The 22024-nt window shown below is 37.2% G+C and overlaps 1 long non-coding RNA gene across 1 annotated transcript; it reads left to right on the top strand.

The window, feature by feature from the left end:
* The first annotated feature begins 4559 nt into the window (after positions 1 to 4559).
* On the top strand, positions 4560 to 12963 carry LOC148779138 (uncharacterized). Its single transcript, XR_016048158.1, has 5 exons — positions 4560 to 4643; positions 8861 to 9009; positions 9989 to 10057; positions 10142 to 10288; positions 12545 to 12963. It is a non-coding gene; the product is annotated as an uncharacterized LOC148779138 (long non-coding RNA).
* Positions 12964 to 22024: the final 9061 nt, after the last annotated feature.

Below are 22024 nucleotides of genomic sequence, written 5' to 3'. Positions count from 1 at the left end.
TTTAAACAAAATCACATGGAAAATTTCATGTGTATAGGGAAGCAAATACCGCAGTAGACAAAATGGTGAATATTGATTGCCATATGACTCCATACCAGGAGTGGGATACATATCCAAATTATGTTGGATATCATATCTCACGGGATGCAGCTGGAGGACTGAGATACAGATTTAAGTAATGAATTATGTGATGAAGAATCATGGTCATTGATTTCCCATGTAGCTATAAAATTGTCTTGTAGATTTGATCATGGGCGTGAGTTCGGACGTTTTTTGTCAGGGCTACAGTCCTTATCGCTAATAGCTATGCCATATGCGATAATATCTCGAAGTTGTTTTCCATTACTCAATTGCAATGTAAACCACCCTCAATATCTTTTATATTTTTTTTAATGAAAATTGCTTACTTCTAGAAAAAAAAAAAAAAAAAAAAGGGGGGGGAAATAAAAAGTAAACTGTCGGAAGTCCTCCTTTGTACAAACTAGTTAGATTTCATGCATTGTACGTAAAACATAATGATCATTAATGATATAAATATGCAACATTAACATACATATCTATATTGATCCTTTTTTAAAAGAATTTTTACAAATTGAGTGGTTTCTAGGTTACAACCCATTCCTTGTTATTACAAAGGCACTGCCAATTCCGTAAATCATACAACAAATAAGATGTGAGTGATTTCTAAGGTTATGATCTATTTCTTATTACATAATATCATTACAAATTTTAAATGTGTTGAATGTACTCGACAAATATGACATGTCTCGAAGCCTAACACATTTTGTCAGGCATTTATATGAATAGAAATATAATTAATAGATTAGTAATTTCCATATGAGGACAATCTTTTAAGATTTTTTGACGATAGAGAAAAACATCATAGATAAATATTGCACTAAATAACTGTGAACATATGTTATTTGATTTCATGGAAGTGAAACATGCATGACAAAAAAAAAACATAGTTGCCATTCATGGGACAAATTCTATTGATGTAAATAAATATTGCATTACAAAAAAATGAACACATGTTATTTGATTTCATGGAAGCACAGCATGCATAATAATAATAATAATAATAATAATAATAAAATAGTATGCATGTATGGCGTCAATTTCATTGATTTTTGGTAGTTTTATGGGTGATAATTATAAATTAAATAATTGGTCAGTGGTTTTAACGACATTTTTATAAAAAAATATGGCAAACAGGAAAAAAAAATAAAATAAAATAAAAACTAAATAATCTATTTGATTATTTTATTATTACTAATGCCTCTTACATTTAGAGAGCAAAGAAATTATCGTTTTTGGTTCCTGTGATCGAAAAGCTATTCAAGGATATTAAAAAAATATTAAAAATATAAAAATTGCATAAAAAATAAGAAATCTATTTGTAATATATATATATATATATATATATATATATATATATATATATATATATATATATAGAGAGAGAGAGAGAGAGAGAGAGAGTAAAAAGCATCCCAACGCTTATTGGTAAAAATGAATAGTGATTTTGCTTACCTTCATCACCGTCCAAAGTTTATCGTACGATCAAGATTGTTCGATAGTATTTTATTTTTCATTATTTTTTTTAAAAATCAGAATGACCTGAAACTTAAATCTTATGTATATCATAGTGAGGAGCACCTAATAAAAATATAAAAAAAAAAATTTCAAAAAAAATAAATTGACCAAAATACCCCTGAAACATTTTTGGGGTATTTTGGTCAATGGTTTTCATGTAAAATGTTTTTTTGATATTTTTTGTAAATTCGCCTATTTTTTATGAGCACACATTCTAAATTTCAGATAATTTTAATTTTTAAAAATAAAAAATAAAATACTATCGGATAATAGTGACCGTGCGATGAACTTTGGACGGTGATGAGGGTAGGCGAAATCACTATTCATTTTCGCCTATAGGCATTTTGTAGTATCTTTCATATATATTGTCAAAGATTGAAAATATTTTGGCCCAACTCAGGGATATTAAAAAATTTAAAAATACAAAAAATACCAAAAATGAAAAATTTATTTTTAATATATTTTTTTATCATTTTGAAAATTATTAAAATATGTTTTGGCCATGAATACTTATATTTATATTTTTGTGAACATAGATTCTCACTGGCTTCAATCCTCAAGTAAAACATCATATGCATTGAAAAATATAATATAAAATCATATTAAAACTAATGAATCATATGACATAGAGAAAACACTACTGACTAAATTACCACAACTATTGATTCTAAGGAAAAAAAAAAAGACACGTACATGATTGAGAGTACTGATGACATACGCAGCAAAGAGAGAGAAAGATAGCAAAGGTAGAAGCTAATATAGCTTATATGAGCAAATGGCTTGGGCATGCCCCCCATCAGGGTTTCTAACTTCTAAAACATCAAAACCAGCATAAATGGGGAGTGCCCATCAAACAATCTTAGATATGTATGCATATCTTTCTCTCTTTTGACTTTGAGTTAGGGAAAGATACAAATTTTAGAAAGTTTGAACCAAAAAATAGGGAAATAAAAGTTCTTCTATTTCTCAAATTAAAATATGGACTATCTCCCTATGTTTTCCTAACATCTCTACTTTAAGATATTCTATTTTACAAATTAACATATGGAAAGAATCTTTCTCTTTCTAACAATTCTACTCTCTCTCTCTCTCTTCCTAAAATCTCTAGTCTTGATGCCAACAAAATATGTATGTATATCTTTCTCTCTCTAGAATTTGAGTTGGGGATAACTACCACTTTAAAAAGTTTTGAAGTTGAACCAAAAAAATAGGAAGAAAGATCTTCTATTTCTCAAATTAAGATATAGAAACAATCTTTATCTAAAATATCTATTTTCTCTCTCTGTTTCTAAATATTCTATAGCTTGAGAGAGAGATTTGAAGCCCGTTATGTAAATATTCCATCTATGCCTTATTCCTGAGATGTTTTTGACTGGTGTTCAAAAACCCTGGCTGAGGCGATTTGCTCAGGAGAGTCCGAGTAACTCGGTCAAGTCTTTTTTTCCTTTTTTTTTTTAGGAAAGTGAAGATAAAATTAATCACTGAACACGAGATTGGTGTTGTGGTTATCCCTCCCCGCAAAAGAGGCATCTCTGCAAAAGGTATCAAGCTCCAACACGATTTTAACACATCTGATTAAAGCTCAAAGTATTATTATAATTAAACTAAAAAAATATGATGTCATTGGTATAGCGAAGCTGAGTTACTCTGCCGAGTCCATGTTCCGTCAGCCAAATTTAAAAATCCTATTTTTGCCAAATTACAGCAGAAAAGATAAAATAACCCTCCTCAAATAGAGAAAGTGCTCCGTTAAACAAATATACAACTTTTAATTATCATAAAGGCTATGAGTCAGACCTTATGGAGAGAGGATCTTCTCATGCAACTATACAGGCTGCCTTGCTTCATATCCATACAACTTTTTATTGGAAGAAAGGTTGTGCTAACATTACATATATACATTGTACATTAAGCTCCAAGAAGCCCTGCTCTTTTAGATATATATATATATATATATATATATATATAGGAAAAAGCTGGGATTAGCCCACTAATTCATATGAACATATGAGCCCAACGGCCCATATTGCATATGGGTCGATCTAATGATCACGAATGTCCGATAGTATTTGAATTTTTTTTTTATATATATAAATCCAAATCACTTGAAATTTTAGACGTGTATTTATCAAAAATTATTGAATCTTTGAAAAATATTTAAAAAATATTTTACTTGAAATAAATTGACCAAAATACTTCCAAAATATTTTGGGGGTATTTTGATCATTTTATTATTTACGAATGATTTTTTTATATTTTTATTAGGTGCACCTTGATGAGAATATCACACACCTTAAATCTCAAGTGATTTGGATTTTTAGAAAAAATAATAAAATTCAAGTACTTTATGATCGTCAGATCGACCCATATTCAATTTGGGCTGTTGGGCTCATATGCTCATATGAACTAGTATGCTAATCCCAGTTTTTTTCATATATATACATATATATTTCTTTTTTCTTTTTTTTTAAATTTAATTTTTTTTTTTTTGAGTAAAATAGCTCCTATTTTTTAAGTAAGAAATTTCAATTTAAGCTTCCTATAAATAATCAACGCAGGGTTGAAGAAAATCACAGGCTAAAGTCTAGCTTTTGGTTTGGTTACAAGTGTTAGTCAAAATACTTTTTGCAATGTCTTTCTATTTGTGCAAATGTTATTCAATTCATTTTTGATGTGTTCTTTTGTACTGTGATGCTTTTACTTTGAAGAACAAGATTCAATAGTATGGATGAGATTGCAAGGCAGAGCATATGCTTTTTTGTGATTATTTTACTATCCTTTGGCCATGGTGTCAAAGGCCGGAGAACTAGGCTTGGCTATAAAAATGCAGTTAAAACCATCCATGTAATGAAATGCTTTCCACGCTTTCTATTGTAAAGTTAAATTTAATGAAGTTTAAGATTTATAACATTTTTTTTTTTGTGAAGTTTTGATTATGGTTATTTTGGCTTTTGTTGTTGCAGAGTGATGTAGATCTAATTGATTGTGTTGATATTTACAAACAACCGGCCTTTGATCATCCTCTCCTCAAGAATCACACTATCCAGGTTTGTTTGTCTATTTTTTCATATTAATTTTGTATCTTATTTTTTAGAAAGAAAAACAAAAAAAACAAAACAAAACAGTTTTCACTTTCTCCGGATAACATTTGGCCCTTTCTGATGAATCAATGTGCATCATAGTTATCTAGATGTGAGCCTGCAAGTGTACCGTGTACCATATGACTCTTCTCCCCGTTAGTTCTTAGAACACAATGGATGATGAAATTCCCATATTCAATCATGATTTACGCTCTATTTTTTCGACAAGGAATTAAAATCCACCACTTTTTTTTTACAATAATAAATAATTTTGCTTTTCAAAGGTAATGATCGGAAAGGATTTTTATTTGAAATAAGACATACTATGTTTTCAATTCAAAACTAAAGAAGTTTTCCATTGTCTTTTTGTTTGGAAAAATTACTAGAAGGGTGTAGTTCGCAAAAGGCTGAGGCGTTAAACAATCAAAGTAAGGCACAACTTCAAATAATATTGGAAGATGTTGTTTCAGTACTGAATATCTTTGTGATGAAATGAAAATTCATTTCCATCTCTAATTATAAAATTTAAAGCTTAAAAAATAGAAGACTTGTAAATTTTGAAAATTGACGGGCCAAAAAATGCATTATAAGATGCACTAATTCCTAGATTTTAAATCCAATTTTTTCTCAAGGCCATACATATTGAGGTCATGATGATCAGCTAGAGAACTTTTGGGCATCAAAACAACCTTTTCTAGTGAATTTTTGAGTTGCTCCTTAAAATGACTCTTTAGGGCCTCACCCTTACATAAACTTTTTCCTTACTAAAATCCCCCAGGTTTGATTATTTCCTCATATTACCTCCCATTGAAAAGTCTATGTCACCGATTACCCCAAAACACTTTTTTTGTACACTGGCCCAAGGTGCTTTTCAATTATATTTATGATGAAAATGCCCTTTGTTAATGACTCCTATAAAAATCAAAATGCACATTCATATTTTTCTCTCTTTTCCCTTTTTCTCTCTCTATACCTACATTCCATTCATACTCTATAAAAACATAAATACGTTTGTTGGTTTGTCTCACTAAAGCAATGTGTCTAAAAATGTGAATAGGTTTGTTAGTTTCGCTCTCTAAAGTATAGATGCTTTTGTTCATTTCTCTTTAAGGATATAAATGGTTTTTTTGTTTCTCTTTCTTTCTCATTTTTTCTCTCTCTATCCCTTATGTCGCTACATAGAGAAACTAACTAACCTACTTACATTTTTAGAGAGAGATGAATATGAATGGGAATGTAAGCCTAGAGAGCAAAAAATGAGAGAAGGGTATTTTTTTCATAAATAAAACTAAAAAGTAACCTGAGGTATGTGAGTAAAACAAATATGTTGGGGCAATCGGTGAGCGAGAGTTTTTAAGTAGGGGCGTTATGAGTAGAACATCCAACCTTGGGGTGTTTTATTAATTTTTTTATTTTTAAAGAATAGTCTCTTAAGAATTGGTTGTATTATGTTCCTTGGAGTAATATAAAACTTCTTTCAAAGGCCTATTAATTTTGTTGAAGTGCCTCTGTCACTTTCTCTGTAGCTGAAAACCAGTAGATGTATGGGATTGCTCTCTCCCGGGCCAATAGATGTGTGGGATTGCACACTTTTGAAGAGAAAAGCCCACGCATTTTGTGCGTACGAAGAGAGAGAGTAGTTCATTACCTATTCCTTTCGAATTTGGGGTATGTAGAGAGATAGCCTTTACATACGATGAGTAGCATAGGGATGCAATATATATGAAGATTTGCTATCAAGATCAGACTAGATTGGTTAGTCCAACTAGTATGACAGCTTGTTCTTTGGGTAGTTTAGTCTAAAGTAGAAAACATATTTAATCCAAAATTAGTTAAAATAAATGTGCCTTTCGCTAGATAGGGAGAAAGATTTAAGAAATTTGACTGATTTAAGAAGGTTGAATAAATTTCTTTTATAATATCTGTTAAGTCAGTCCAACTAATCAAAACTAGCTTCCTAACAAGCGAAAGCCCCACATTTATTTTAACTAATTTCAATTAAATCTAATGTTTTTCTTTGGACAAAACTAGTTCAACGATAACTATACAATTACCCTCGAAAATGGATGGCAAAGGACCACTTGAGAGGTGTTAAGCCAAAAAAAGAACTACTTTTGAGGTGTTGAAGCCCCAAAAAGGCTTCAATTAAGCATGTCACACTAAAAACCAGTCCTGAAATAATCCTCAAAAGCCTCAACTATCCTAAAATTAGACCTGGATATTCAACGGCATAATTGAACTCCAAACAGAATAAAATTAGGACCATAAAATATTTGGAGATAGCAATTTCTGACTCTTTTTGCACCCTAGAACCTAAAAAGTTCGACTTGATGGTTGATGACCAAGTGTCGTGTTTGAGAGGAACACGCGATCTTTCTTACAAACTGAGCACTCATTTCTTGTAATTTTGATTTTAATTCTCCATTTTGATAAAATAGATGAGACCTAGCTGGTATCTAAATTGGAAATCTGCCCGGAAGAAACAATTCCAATATGCAGGACTCGAAGAAATGACAATGATAATGTTAGCCCTAATTTTGTTGGGCCTTTTGTCGAGAAAAGCAGAAAGAATTCCTTTTCCTAAGAAAGATAAATATGGAAATCAAAATGATAAGGTAAAATAAATAAATATGTTAATTATTCATTTGTTTGCTTCTTTTTTTCTTTTCGTTTTTTCGTCATAGAATGCATTGCAGGAAAACATTTAGTGGCCCTTCGTTTAAAGGTAATGAAAAAGAAAAGTCATTCTATTATTGCCAAGAATGCCATTTAGTGAAAGAAAGGGAAATATTTTCAATGAAATTCATATGTTATTGACAATTAGGTTTTTCATAGTTTATTGTAAGTCTAGAGATTTGGCAAGCTTACATGCAACCAGCATTTTCTGTCATCAGTCTTATTTGTGTGAGTTTTATTCCACCATTCTACTCAATCAAGGGTGACATTTATCAATAAGACTATATGTCAACATATCTTTCCTCACTACTTCCATTTATGTCTTTATAGGCGTTTCCTTTGCTCTTTTAGAACTTTCTACTGGAACCAAATCACTCCAACTAACTGATATTGTATTAGGTCAATGTTGTACATGACCAGCCCACATAAGTCTAATTTCCCTTATCTTATTACTAATTGAAGCCACACCTAAATTCCCTCGAGTATATTCATTCTAGAGTCTATCATTTCTTGTGTTGCTACTCATCCATCTCAACATCCTCATCTCAACTAAACTCATCCTATGAATGTCTTGTTTCTTGACCGCTCAACATTTTATCCCATAAAATATGGCTAGTCTTCAGTTTCATTGGTATGTGGCATTTACATAAAACTCCAAATGCACATCTCCACTTCACCCATCCAGCTTTAATTCTAGACACGACCTCTTCCTAAATTTCTCCATTCTCTTCGATTATTGACACAAGATATCGAAAATAACCTTTTTTAGGTATTTTTTGGGCATCAGTCTTAACTATTTCCTCTTATCTAATCATATTATTATTGAACTTGCATCCCATTTATTATCTTAATCCGACGAATTTTAAAATTTTTAGGTTCTAGAGTATCTTTCGAAAATTCTAATTTGCATTGACACTGCCCCTAGTCTCATCAATCAAAACTATGTCATCGTTATTAGTATGTACCACAATACCTCATCTTGTAGGTGCCTAGTTAACTCGACCAAAATTAATACAAAAAGATGTTGGCTAAAATACATTAAATTATAAAATTCCTTTGTATAGATGGCTCCGCAGAGCAAGGATGGCCTATTTTGTAATCCGGTACTACTTAAGTCAACCAAGCCTCAAGACATGAAAACCCCTACTTGTTCTAATTCCAAACCCATAACAATATTTTCTAAAAAAAAAATTATTAAATTCAGAACCCTAAATAAGCAGGTGTATTCAGGCCATTTGGCAAAAGGGCCCAATTCATAACAATGTCTTCCCTTGTTTAGGTCTGAAACCCAAAATAGGGGTTTCGTTCGGGTTTCAAACCCCTCTTCCAGCTTTTTTCTACCAAAATGATTTAGGCACCTATGTCAAATGATTTCAAAGAAAGAAACTTGTACTGTTAAATTAGGTGATTCAATGATTAGAGATGGTTCGACTATTTTATTGATATTTCCCCTATATTCAAGATTCTTCTTTACTTATTTGATTCTAAGATTCTTTGTGCACAATTAGTACGCTGGAATGTTCTTGAAAGATAAAGATTTTTATGGAGCAATACAAGCTATCACCGCTTGGAACCCCCAATTTGAAGTTCCTACGGAGTACAGTGCGGCGCGACATGGCTCGTCAATGAGACAAATGTGGTTGGAGCAGGATGGATGGTATGTTACCTTTTTCATTTTTCATTTTTCTTTTTTATCGATTACACAGCTTAATAAATAAATCATAGTTCATGAACCTGAATATGGCTTTTAGATCAAGTCCACTTTTTTTTTGGGTAAGTTAGATCAAGTTCACTTGCACCATGCTAAGGACTAGGAGGCCCATAACTTGAGGCTGAATGTAGACTTCGAGTTGCAAGGTTTTAGATACAAGACGAACTCTTGCCGCTGTTTGCTTATTGGATACTGAGGCTGCCAAAAGTTGTGGCTTTTAGTCTTGTGGCACTTATCCTGCTTGTTATAATATAGAATGAACTACTAGCGAATGGAAAATGAAAGGTGGAAAATGAAAGGCGCAGTTTCTATGCTACCCCATGAAACATGCCCTAATTGTGTATGTGTCACCATTTCCATCAAACTAATATTTAAGCCAAACTGAATAGGCTATCATAAATGCAATGTCCACAAACCATAATAGAAACTTGGGAGAGAGAGGGGAGGGAGGGAGAAAAGCAGTGGCCATTCCAATTCTGATGACCCAAAATGGTAGCTTTACAGTATTATAAAACCTCACATGACAAACTGTGAGAAAAACCATAGAAAATGTTGATATAAAAGTTACCCATTTCTGTGGCCGATCTAAATTAAGCCCAATCTGAACTTCATTTTGAGTACTGCAGAACAATGCGAGTTTACTCTTACCAACACTGGAGGCAACCACAATAAATGAATTGGATAACAAACAAGAACCCATAGTCGAAACAAATAGGTTTTGACAGAAATAATAGATGATAGTTTATTGTACAAATGTATGGGACACTAACAATAATGCTTCAAATTTCAAAAGCTTTTTTACTCAAAATAATTTTATATGTTCTTAATAGATATTGAAAGACTTATGTCTATTAGTCGCAAACAATGTCTGTATATTTAAAACGTAATCATTATAATATTTAAGATACTGATATGAGTTTGACAGTTTATACATTTGTAGGTGAAACCATCTCTCTTTGGGGACAACCGGACCCGCCTCTTTGTATCTTGGAATGTAAGTTTCATATTACTAGATCATCGACTGTTGGTACTTGTTGATCTATATGAGGCTAATCGGCCGATTATTCGTGTGTATCAGAAAGTAGGTTCTCAGACCACTGGGTGCTACAACCTTTTCTGTCCAGGTTTTATTCAAACAAACTCAAAGGCAGTCTTGGGGGCTTATCTCTCACCTATTACCGTTCCGGGTGGATGAGAGTATTTCTTGCACTACAAAATTATGAAGGTAATACCGTTCAAAAGAAAAAAATTTAAAAGTAATATAAAACAAACAAAAATCCAAAAGGTCCATTGCATTTTAAAAATATTTTCTTTGTTTTTTGGTTGGGTAAGTGTATTTTCTTTATTCCATCTGCACATTTAACACCTTCTGCTTCACAAACTAAATGGTTGGGCAGTGAAACATATTTCTGGTTTTGTTTCAGATAATTTTGTAGTGGTTATGAAGAAAAAGGTCGAACTCAATTCTGAAATTGACAAATGGCTTTCTATACAAAGCAAGCTATTCTATAATATCCAGTTATCCACCATCCAGCCTCTTTTTGTCACGATAATCAATCGTAATTCTGTCAAATATTTGGGAACTAAGCTTCATCTCCAATGCCCTTCAATAACCCAATGCCCATCAATAACAATCAGTAGTGGATGTCCCATGGTGTACGCTATAGGCCTATGTATTATGCTTACTATGCCGGGACTCATCTAGGCCACGGGACTTGGTCCCTGGCCAAGGTGAGCGAGTCGGTTGAATCTTTTAGAGGACCAAAAGGCTTAAATAAATTAAAACGTATAAGAAAAAGTTTGCAAAATTAAAAAAAGGTAGAAAAATTTGGTATAAGCATTTAGTTTTTGAACCAAAAATTGGTGCATAAAAATTTTGTATAAGGTCCAACATTTAGAAAATTTTTGTATAAACATAAAATAATATTGTAAGGTTGAGGCCCTAAACAATCAAGGTGCGCCTTTAAATAGTATTGTAATATGTTGTTTTGGTATCAAAATATTTGTGAGGGCCCAAAAATTTATTTTCATCTCTAATTAGAAAATTTAAAACTTAAAAATTGGTATAGATTGAGCAGATCGATGAACACTTAAAAAATCTTGAAAATTGAAAGTCTAGATAATACATTACAAAATTCACTATTTTCAAGACTTAAAATTTATTTTTTCTCATGTTCGTACATCTTAAGGTCGAGATGAACGATTGAGGATTTTTTAACATTGAAACAATCTCTTCTAGCGAATTTTTTGACATGGACCTTCATTTGATTATTTAGGACCTCACGTTTATAGAAACTTTTTCTTTTAAAAAATGTTGTGGTTTGCATATGGTTGCAATCCTAAACTGTTAAGGTGCACCACTAGATTTTATCATAAGATGTAACCTTGCTATAACAAATTCTTAGGATATCTTGAGAATGCATTTTCATTTCTAATTATAAAATTTTGGACTCAAAAAATAATTCAAATCAAATAGATCTATAAACACATGTATATATATATATATATATATATATTCATGGTCATGGATATTGATATCGAGATGATCAATTGAAGGGTTTTTCCAACCTCAAAGCAGTCTTTTACAACAAATTTATTTTGGTGCATCTTAATTCTACATTTTAAGGTTGGAACCATTTATAAACTTTTCCATTTAAGAAACATTCATTTACTGTTTGGGACATGGCATTTTAAAAAAATCCAAAAATATATAAGTAGGGATTACAGCGAAATACACTCACGAATTCATTGCTAAAAACATCAAACCATATAAAATAGAATTACATAACATTTCTACATTTTTTCTTTTAATATTCTTTTTTATACTACCCTGACTTGTACACATAACTTGGGGTTACTAGGAATCGCACTAGTTACTCGGTCAACCTAGATTCAAGTGTGCCCAACTTGGTCTTAGTCGAGTCCCATCACATTGATTGTACTTTTTTCCTTCTCTCTTTAAAATTTTAAATGAGAGGTTTGTTAGGTATTCCCGCACGTAGAGTATTTCCATAATGTACTCAATATCTTTGGGCACTCATTGCCATTGTTTTGTGATTCAAAATTTTTTGAGCAACGGTATTTTTCCTCATTAGGATGAGTAGAATAAATATATATGTAAGTGAAGTAGTGACATTCTATAATGGTTAAAAGCAATTAATGCTCCATATAGGCGGATGTCATATTTCATAAGGATAAAATCATTGTCTACTATAATTAATATTTTTTTTTTCCACCCAAAATTTCTACTTTAACTAATGATGTAATTTACCCCTAGATAAAAATTTATTATATTGTAGAACAATGATATAAAGTATTGAGTACATTAAAAAAATACTCTATATGTAAGAGTGGCCTAACAAAACTCTTTCAATAATAGATCAGGTATAGAACTCAAAAAAAGCTTATTGTTATTAAAAAAATGAGATGAGACATTTCAAATATCTCTCAAAGATTTGAGGACCCTCTCTCTCTCTCACAGGACCGGCACACTAAGCACTAGTGGTCTTCAGCTGAAGACATTAATATAGGCTACTGGCCCGCATCAGTGTTCACAAACTTACAGGTCCCGGAGGCTGGTGTGGGCTGGACAAGTTCTGAACACGAAGCCCGATGGAAATCACACTGCTACACATAGGTAATGGCCATTTCCCTGAAGACTCAAAAGAGGCTGCTTACTTTAAGGACTTGAAAGTTGTAGATGGTGGCGGCCAGTGGGATTCTCCCCCGTAGACATTTACGATTTCACGGACGACGCTTATTGCTATGATTCTATGCCAATGTATGTTAATCCCCATGGCTACTACTTTGGAGGACCAGTTAGAGGTACCTTTTGCAAGTAATATGGAGAGATTCTTGGACTTTTAGATTACCATAATTATTAGTAAAGGTAATCAATAATGTGATACTCCCCCCTCCCCCTTTTTTTTTTTTCCCCTTTCCTATTGGTATCTCTTTTATAGATCATATTAATGATTATTCTTACTGGTAAGAATGTTGAAATTTTATGAATAAGGCTTTGATAGCATGTTGCCAGTTTTTGGAGAATGTTCTGATGCTACTTTTGATTTTTAAAAAACACGTACTAATGTATTCATGGAGAGATAGACATACGAAACTACTTCACTCAAATTTTTTTTTTCCACACGCTAATATTTCAACCATAGGCACAGGTTACACATATTTCATGACATGATACCCATTTATAAGTGTCTACAACAGATATGCAACTACCCACAATTCACAACCCACAAGTCACAAACGTAGTTTTATAACTACCTGCAAAGCATACATATCTATATAACTTCCAACTACTCATTACTCACAAAGCTATGTGAAGAGAGAGATAACTGCCCATACACATAGATAGATAGAGTTAACTATCCATACACCACTATCTACGTATTTATCTACATAGAGAGAGAGATATACTTACCCATGCATTCCTATTATTTTGCATCATGATCTCCAACACTCCCCCTTGATGTAAAATTTCATCTTTTTCTTTTAAATTTATTCTTCTTGCTTCTTGTTTCTTCTTACTTCTTCTTTTGTTTCTTGTTTCTTGTTTCTTTTTCTTCTACCTTTTTTTTTTTTTTTTGCTCTTTTTCTTCTACTTGCTGCTTCTTGCTTCATGCTTTTGCTTCTTCTTCTTCTACTTGCTTCTTGCTTCTTGCTTCTTGCTTCTTGCTTCTTGCTTCTTGCTTCTTGCTTCTTGCTTCTTGCTTCTTGCTTCTTGCTTCACGCTTTTGCTTCTTCTGCTTCTTCTACTACTTACTCCTTGCTTCATGCTTTTGCTTCTTCTTTTTCTACTACTTGCTTCTGCTTCTTATTTCTTCTCGTTTTTTTTCTTAAAAAAAGAAACGCATTCCTTCTCTTTTTTTTTATGCCTTCTCATGACATCATCATGTTTTATGCCTTCTCATGACATCATCATGCCTTTCATGACAAACTAGGACTTCAATGTCCAGTTTTTCTAAACACAATTTTTTGTTGGGCCTTCACATTAGGCACCCTCATGTTTTTTCACAACATCATCATGCCTTTCCATGGCATGATAAACTAGCATTTCGATATCTTGTTTTCATTTTAAAAAAAAATCAATCATTTTTTCTATGCATGGATTTCCCAGTTTGAACATATTTTTGAGCACCTTGATTCCTGATAGGAAGCAGGTCAATAAAGCCTACAAAATAGTGGAAATTCTCGACAGCCTCAGAATGGCTCCAGAATTGGTCAAGATCTTCATCAGCATTTCAAAAGACCACCTGCCAAGTTTCATCACAATCAGACATATCTAAGGTAGTGAACACAAAGAAACAATTTTAGCGAAATCGGTCTCTAGTGCCCTGAAATGGACCCTGTACCTAGAGCCACATTTTTGGTGCTTCAAACAGCTGTGGGACCACTATTATTAGATCCGGCACAGTCGAAAGCCCCTATGGGTCAAATTTTAGCTTAATCAGGCACTCCAAGACAAAGTTATGGGCAAAAGACTAAAAAAGATAGGCCACACACTATTCCCATGTGGCCTCACTGCACCAAAACACCATTAAAGGTGGCTATTTTTACAGTAACGGGCAGTAACTTTCGAGGCCTATATTTCACTCGTTCCAATTCGGATCGCTCCCAAATTTGGTGAGCGTGTTCGGCTCATCAAGATGAGCAATTCGATATGTGGTACGCCTTGTGACAACGCCTGAGCAAAGAGAAAAACAAAATGAAAGCCATTGATCCGTGAAAGAAGTTGCAGAAAATTCAGCAACAGCATGCCTCATTCAAGCAGCCAGATCACGACGCACTCATACCCGATTGGCATGAAACTAATTGTATTATGTGCGTGAGGTTCGAGGCTATCTCTGGTCCGAACCTTTCATATGATGAACGGTTAGATTTCACACACGAAGGCATCAAAGCTGCTGTAAATTCCGGTCACTAAATTTCAAGATTTCGGTAAAAAACTCAATACGAAAAAATCTTCATCCGGACACAAAATCAAGCTGCATTTGTTGCAACATGATCGTGACGGCACGCTCAGTGTGATTCAATGAAGAAAACACGAACTTCCTTTCTTCTCCCTCCCTCCTTCTGTTCCCTTCTTCTCTTACTTTATTCTTTCCTCATAACCATCATCGTGTTACTCTTTCATTCGACTAAGAGGGATCGAGGTTAGCCTCTCATGGTAGTCTTGTTGTCTAGCCGTAATATTGCTGTGTCAAGATTACTTGGCTTGCTTTAATGCCACGACAGACTAACCATCGTGCCTAACTAGTTGGTACTAGTAATGATGTCTAGTAGTAATCCGGTGAGCCGATCTTAGTTATTGAGCCCCTTTTGCTACCACATTAGGCCAATTATTTACCAAATTGGTCACTGCTTTGATCTTCTCGCTCAATCGAATTCTTCTCCCCCCCCATCTTTCTTCACTTATTTTTATTTTTGAATGCGCATGCTTATGTATGTTTATCAAAGAGGAAAAGCGTGAGGTCTGACCCACCGGTCATCGAACCTTTGTCATATGTGTGTGATTGTAGAAAACAAGAAGAATACAAGCCAAGGGAGGCGATTTTGAACCAATTTTATTATTGGAGGCCTTTCTTCAAGATCTAAGAGGGCGCCCACGCGAGCCAGCCCGAGTAAGTCTCAAACCCACCTTAAATTCCTCTCTCACCAGTTAGTAACACCTGCCCCCGTTCTCGAACGAGGGTCCTGAGAGATCAATCTAGAAAACGTTTTGGGTCTTCCCTCAAAACCCGAGATACGTGCCGCCCGATCCCCAAAGGGTCCGGATGGTGTGATCAAGGCATCTAACCAGCTTAGCGACTCCACTGGGAACTTACTACCCCTTAGTCAGATCGTTCTTATCTTCTTTTATTATCTTCTTTCATTATCTTTTCACATTTTATTTATGGCTTGCGACCCATTTATTCAGATCGGGGGTTTTCTTATCCCTGCATTGGAGATTGTCCCTAGGGAACAAGTTCCTTCGACTTTGTTCCTAACTATCCGCTTGAGCAAAGACCCCTTGTCTAGCTCCCAGGTCTTAACCTGGACCGGTGTGAGGTGGGACTTGAAGGTCCCTCACTTCCCATCTACTCACTCTGGTGGAAGCTCCACCAAGATGCCCTGCATCGTCAACACTTCTGCTGCCCCACATAACATGCACCCAGCCACCGGCAAGTCACTTGCCAGTAGTGTTCCTGAGGTATGCCGGAAGGCTGCCCAGTCCCTTTCTGTAAAAAGCAAACAAGCTGCCATTGCTTCTCTGGGTCGCCCGAAGGCTACCCCCCGCATATTTGTACCATTCGTCTCTATCCCTAGAAGCTCAACACATCGAGGCGAAAACCCCACGATCTCCACCCCTCACACACGCCACAAGGCTTATGGGTTACCCACTCGAGTCACACCTCGAGGCAACCCTTGTGTTACCTCGAGCCCGTGTCCAAGATCGAACCTTCCAAGGTTAAGTCCTGCACACGCTGATCCCATGCAACCCACCGCTTGGGGCAATGCCATTGTTACGCCAACTTGAGTACACAAGAGACGACCCCCTCGCCCTCCTACTCTTCACACACAAGTGCACCCTATAAGGGGCAGGCCTACACCTATTCTCTTATAGAAACCTACTTATAGTTCTTGGCCTCTTAATGCCAGATCACTCGCACGAGCCTAGGCTGACCCCCAAGTCTCACGTAGTCCTTCTTCAAGGGGTGCACACGCATCGCCGTCACAGACGTCCCCTCACACTGGACTCGGGCCTTCGCATGACTCAATCCTGCTCTTGCCCACTCCTCCTTCATCGAGCAAGCACCTTCAGCCTTGGCACTCGAAGGTTTTCCCCAATAGTACCATCCTAAACCAGCCCTGTCACTTTGGTTGTGTCTCTGGAGCTCATAAGAGAGCTCAAGGTATTGACCTGATGGAAGATCGAGTCCTTCATCCTCCCCGACCAAAGATGACTCAGTTCCTAGTCGTCACCCATTGCCGCACCAGATGGAGACAACTCTCTCTTGTGCAAGAAGAGCTGACTAGCCACGACCTAGATCACAGTTTTGGCGCGAGGTCCATCAAAACCTCAAGGCTAAACGTGATAAAGGTCTACAAATTATAACTAGGGATGTGACCAAGGCAGTCAAAACAACCAATTCTGACAACCCTTTTCACCTGAATCCCTGCTACCCCTTCAGACAATGAAGCCTGAAGAAGAGCTCCATGAGCCCTATGTCGTGGTTACTGCCGTAGAAGAAGACTCAGCCACAGTCCCAAGACCGTCGAGAACCGGTCCAAACATGATCAGCATACAAGAGTCGAGTTCAGTCAGGTCATGTTGGCCCCCAGCTGACTGATCTACCACGTACGACCCGTCAAGTTCGCAAGCCGTCAGTTCCCACTCACGTTGACCTCCATCGAGAAACGGTCAGTGTAATGGTTGCGTGCCTGGTGATGCGCAGGAAGCGTGCATTAACAAGTTTGAGTATATGGTGCGCGCGATGATGGAAAAGATTGATCGTATCGACGCCGCACGCTAGTTGGCTAACCATGAGGTCAACTCCCATCACTCTGATGGTTCACCTCCACTACAGCCCCCTCCTTCTACCTCACATGACAATTTTGTCCTCATCCCGTCTCTTAGACAGACATTAACGCTATGGTCACCTATAGCCTAAAGAACAGACAACTCTTGGGGATATAGGGTGCGACGCCTTATCAAAGGCCATACCCCTCGTACATTGATCAAGTCCCGTTTCCCTCAGATTATAAGAAAGGGAAGTTTCCCTTATTTAACGGAACTACGTCCCCAAACCAGCATATTGCTCACTTTCAGGAAGCATGTCGAGAAACAGCGGCTGATGGGAGACTTCTTCTCCGACAGTTTGTTGAGATGCTCAATGGCCCAACATTTCAATGGTATGCCCGACTTCCTCCAAACTCGACGCATACATGGGAGGAGATGGAGAAACTGTTCTATCAACGCTTTTATGAGGTCGAGAGAGACGTTCAAACCATCAAACTTCTCAACCTGACTCAAGACCCTGATGAGCCCATGGATCAGTTCATATCAAGATGAAGAAATTTGGCTTCCTGCCATCCTAATTCTATGCCTGAGAAGGAAGCAGTCCAAATTTGCGTGCGGAACATGCAACTCGAGATCGCTCTACATGTCGAGGCTGCTAATCCGACCTCCATGTCAGAGTTGATCTTTAAATCTGTTCGTATAGAAAGCTTATCACGCCACCATGGTGGGACACGACAACCACCTACAAGTTCAGCAAACAACTGGGGCAATGTTAGATCTCGGAATAACACATAGGGCAGCCAACAGAAAGGGGTAATCAGTGCAGCCGTCATGGTCACTGATTCAAAGAAGGATCCCTCCCAGACTTTAGACCTCCCTAAAGGGGTAAGCATGGCAAAGGTAGCACTCTAGACTGGCGAGCAACACCTGTCATACAATCGGGTACCCCCACCAGCCAACCTTGAATGGGGTGATTATTTAACCAGGCATAGGAACAAGGTCTATCCCTTCGAGAAGGAATGAGTCCCTGTGTTGTTCCGGTTGTTATTGGAACATAATATGAGCCAGCTACCAGAAGCTAAGTTCCCCGAGCAACCTCGCCTTGACACTCAGGCAAAGTATTGCGCCTACCATCGGAGGATCAATCATCCCACAGATGACTGCTACACGCTGAAGGATATTATCGAGGCCCTGATTCAGAAGCGTTAGATAAAGCTTGAAGACTAAAAGAAAGCCTTTGGGGCAGCTGAGGCCTCCCATGCAGTAACCATTCAAAAGGAAGACGAAATACCTGTCATCCTTTACGCCTTCTTCATTATAATACTTCAGGAAGGCATAATTACACTGAAGCAGGCAAGGCAACCCCGTCGCCTTACTAAGGGGACCGAAGATCGTTGGTGTCTGTATCATCAGATAAGAGGCCATTACCTGACAGAATGCACAAGTTTCCTTGTATATTCGCAAAGAAAATGTAGGAGTGTCAAGAGTTTGACAATCTCCCCGTAAGTGATCCTTAACATTCGTCTATGAGGGCAAGAAGATCTCACAAAGAGAGACCTTCCTATCAATGACTTGGACTCCGCCAAATCCTCGACTTCCCAACCATGGATAACATACCATGGCTGAAGCATACTCACGTCCTTAAGGCGAGAAGCAGTTCATCAAGCTAGAGCTGTTTGCAAGCCCAGCAAGACGAATTAAACATCACCTCATAAACCATAAAGAGACGGCCACAAAGGGCTATTCGTCGAAGAAATAAGACCGCTCAAGCCACAGTCGAGCAGGAATTTCTCAGGCCCCTTCCTCCAATTCCAATTTTACTGGACTTCATCCCTAGCGTGATCCTTCTTCCTTCTTCATCTTGTCAAGAAGACATTTTCGTGCCATCATCCACACAGCACATGTCCAAAGAGGGTGACGACGTTAAAAGCAGTCCCCAACGATCTATGAAAGGGAAAGACCTAAGAGACCCCCTGCATTCGTCCAATCCTGATGATGGCGTAGACAGCCGCCCAGATCGGTCTGATGAGCGGAACGACATTAAAAGTCCCCCGCCTTCTAACCCTTCTCCTTCTTCTTCTCCTGCTTCTCATTCTCCCTCTTCTATGTCCCCTGCAGGTATAACCTCGATATGCCTAGACTTCGAGGCTCTCAACAAAGAACTCAAAGGAATCAATATAAGCAGGACACAATGGAAACGATTGAGAAAGACCCTGGCACAGGTAGCAGGATTCCTAATAGTTGCTGATGCCCTGGCAGCTAAAGCCAAGGCAGACCCACCTTCTTTAAAGAAGCACAAGAAGTCGAAGCCGAAGAAACCCCAGTGGCCCCCTGAGCCTGACTTTGAGAAGAGACTGAGAGAATCAAGAGGGAAAAGCTTCTACTCTCAGGAAGCTTGCCACATGGTCCAATTCTATGAAGTGCTAGCCAGTGTGGCACAAACACTGCAGACACCCGTTCAGAGACCATGTGATTTGTACGAGCACACCTCTTGTGCTACAATGGTCGAGTCTCAAATTCCCTATAATCTCCAAGTAGAACTCCTTCAGCCTAAGATATAGTCTATATATATGGAAGACCCTTCCATTCCTCAATCTGGACAAGGTGCACAAACTATGATCCACTTTAGGCCTCAATCAGAGGCAGAGATGTCAGGATCATGGGTCTCTGTACTTGAGGTTGATCAAAAGATCTCTGAAAACAATGATGAAGAGTTGCAAGAGGCTCCAGAAGAATGGGACGAAGGTGGTCAGGCCACAGCTGACGAACTCGAAGAAATAAATCTTGGAGATGAAGCCGACCCCAAACCCACTTTCATTTCAGCGAATATGTCTTCATGATAGAGAGAGGATTTAACTACCTTCTTGAGGGCAAACCAGGACGTCTTTGCTTGGCATTACCATGAGATGCCTAGTTTAGAGCCTCAAGTCGATGTTCATTGTCTCGGCATTGATCCAACTGTCAAACCTGTCAAACAGAAATCAAGAAGGTACAAGCCTGACCTTGAAATGCATATAAATGCTAAGATAACCAAACTCATACGAATAGGTTCATCCGTGAAGTCAAGTTCCCGAAATGGCTAGCAAATATCGTTCCAGTCAAGAAGAAGAATGGTCAAATCAGGGTGTATATTGACTTTTGTGATCTCAATATCACCTGTCTCAAGGATGACTTCCCGTTGCCATTCACCAAGATGCTCATTGACTCAACAGCTCACGGTCAAATCTTTTCCTTCATGGACGGTTACTCTGGGCATAACCAGATGAGGATGGCACCTAAAGATGAAGAACCCACTGCATTCTTAACTTTGAAAGGGGTCTTCTGTTACATGATGATTCCTTTTGGATTAGAGAACGCTGGTGCCACATACCAGAGAGCAATGACGACCATCTTCAAAGACATGATACACAAAGAAGTGGAATGCTATGTAGATGATTTGGTGGTAAAATCTAAAGAGACGGATGCTCACATGAGAGAACTTGAAAAGGTACTCTAGCATTTGCGTCTTCATCAACTTAAAATGAACCCCCTAAAATGCGCTTTCGGAGTGCGCTCTGGAAAATTCTTGGGGTTCATCGTCAGACATCAAGGGCTTGAAGTTGAGCCAGTCAAGATCAAGGAAATCCAAGAAATGCCATCACCAACTACCCTCAAAGAACTGCGCTCCCTCCAAGGGAAACTGGCATACATTCGTAGGTTCATCTCGAACCTCTCAAGTCGCTGTAAACCCTTTACACACATGCTAAAAAAGATACCCCATTCATCTGGGATAAAGCATGTTAGGCAGCCCTTGACGGCATCAAGCATTATTTACTCAACCCTCCAATACTCTCTACACTAGTATTGGTAAAGCCTCTCATTCTATACGTGACTGTTTCACTCAGAGCATTGTTGACACAAAACAATGAAGAGGGAAAAGAGACTGCGTTATATTACCTCAGTCGCAGGACACAAGGGTCGAGAAGAATTATCCCCCTATTGAGAAGATGTGCTTGGCCTTGATCATTGTAGTACAAAAACTCTGCCATTAATTGCTTGGTCATGAAGTTAAACTCATCTCGAAAGCTGATCCTTTAAAGTTTCTCATGACACGCCCATGCTTGTCAGAACACCTTGCTACGTGGCCATTATTGCTGATGGAGTTCAACATCACGTATGTCTCACAGAAGGCTATCACGGTCCAGGTCTTGGTTGACTTTCTCACGGCACACCCCGTACCGACAGAATTTCCTCTATCAAGCGACTTTCCTGATGAAGAAGTATTTTACGCTGACCTTGTTCATATATGGGAATTATACTTCGACGGAGCATTCCAATCAGATCGAGGAGGCACTAGAGTAGTGTTCCTGACTTCGAGAGGAGGAATATTACTAGTTTCTTTCTCCCTTGCTCAAGCCGGTTCTCATAATGAGGCAGAATATCAGGCCCTTAAAACAGACTGGAGAA

Source organism: Amborella trichopoda, chromosome 13, assembly GCF_054954075.1.
Source record: "Amborella trichopoda isolate Santa Cruz 75 chromosome 13, AtrichopodaSantaCruz75HAP2 v2.0, whole genome shotgun sequence".
NCBI lineage: Eukaryota > Viridiplantae > Streptophyta > Magnoliopsida > Amborellales > Amborellaceae > Amborella > Amborella trichopoda.
The sequence above is the reverse complement of the archived record's forward strand: the minus strand, read 5'-3'. Positions and strand labels throughout refer to the sequence as shown.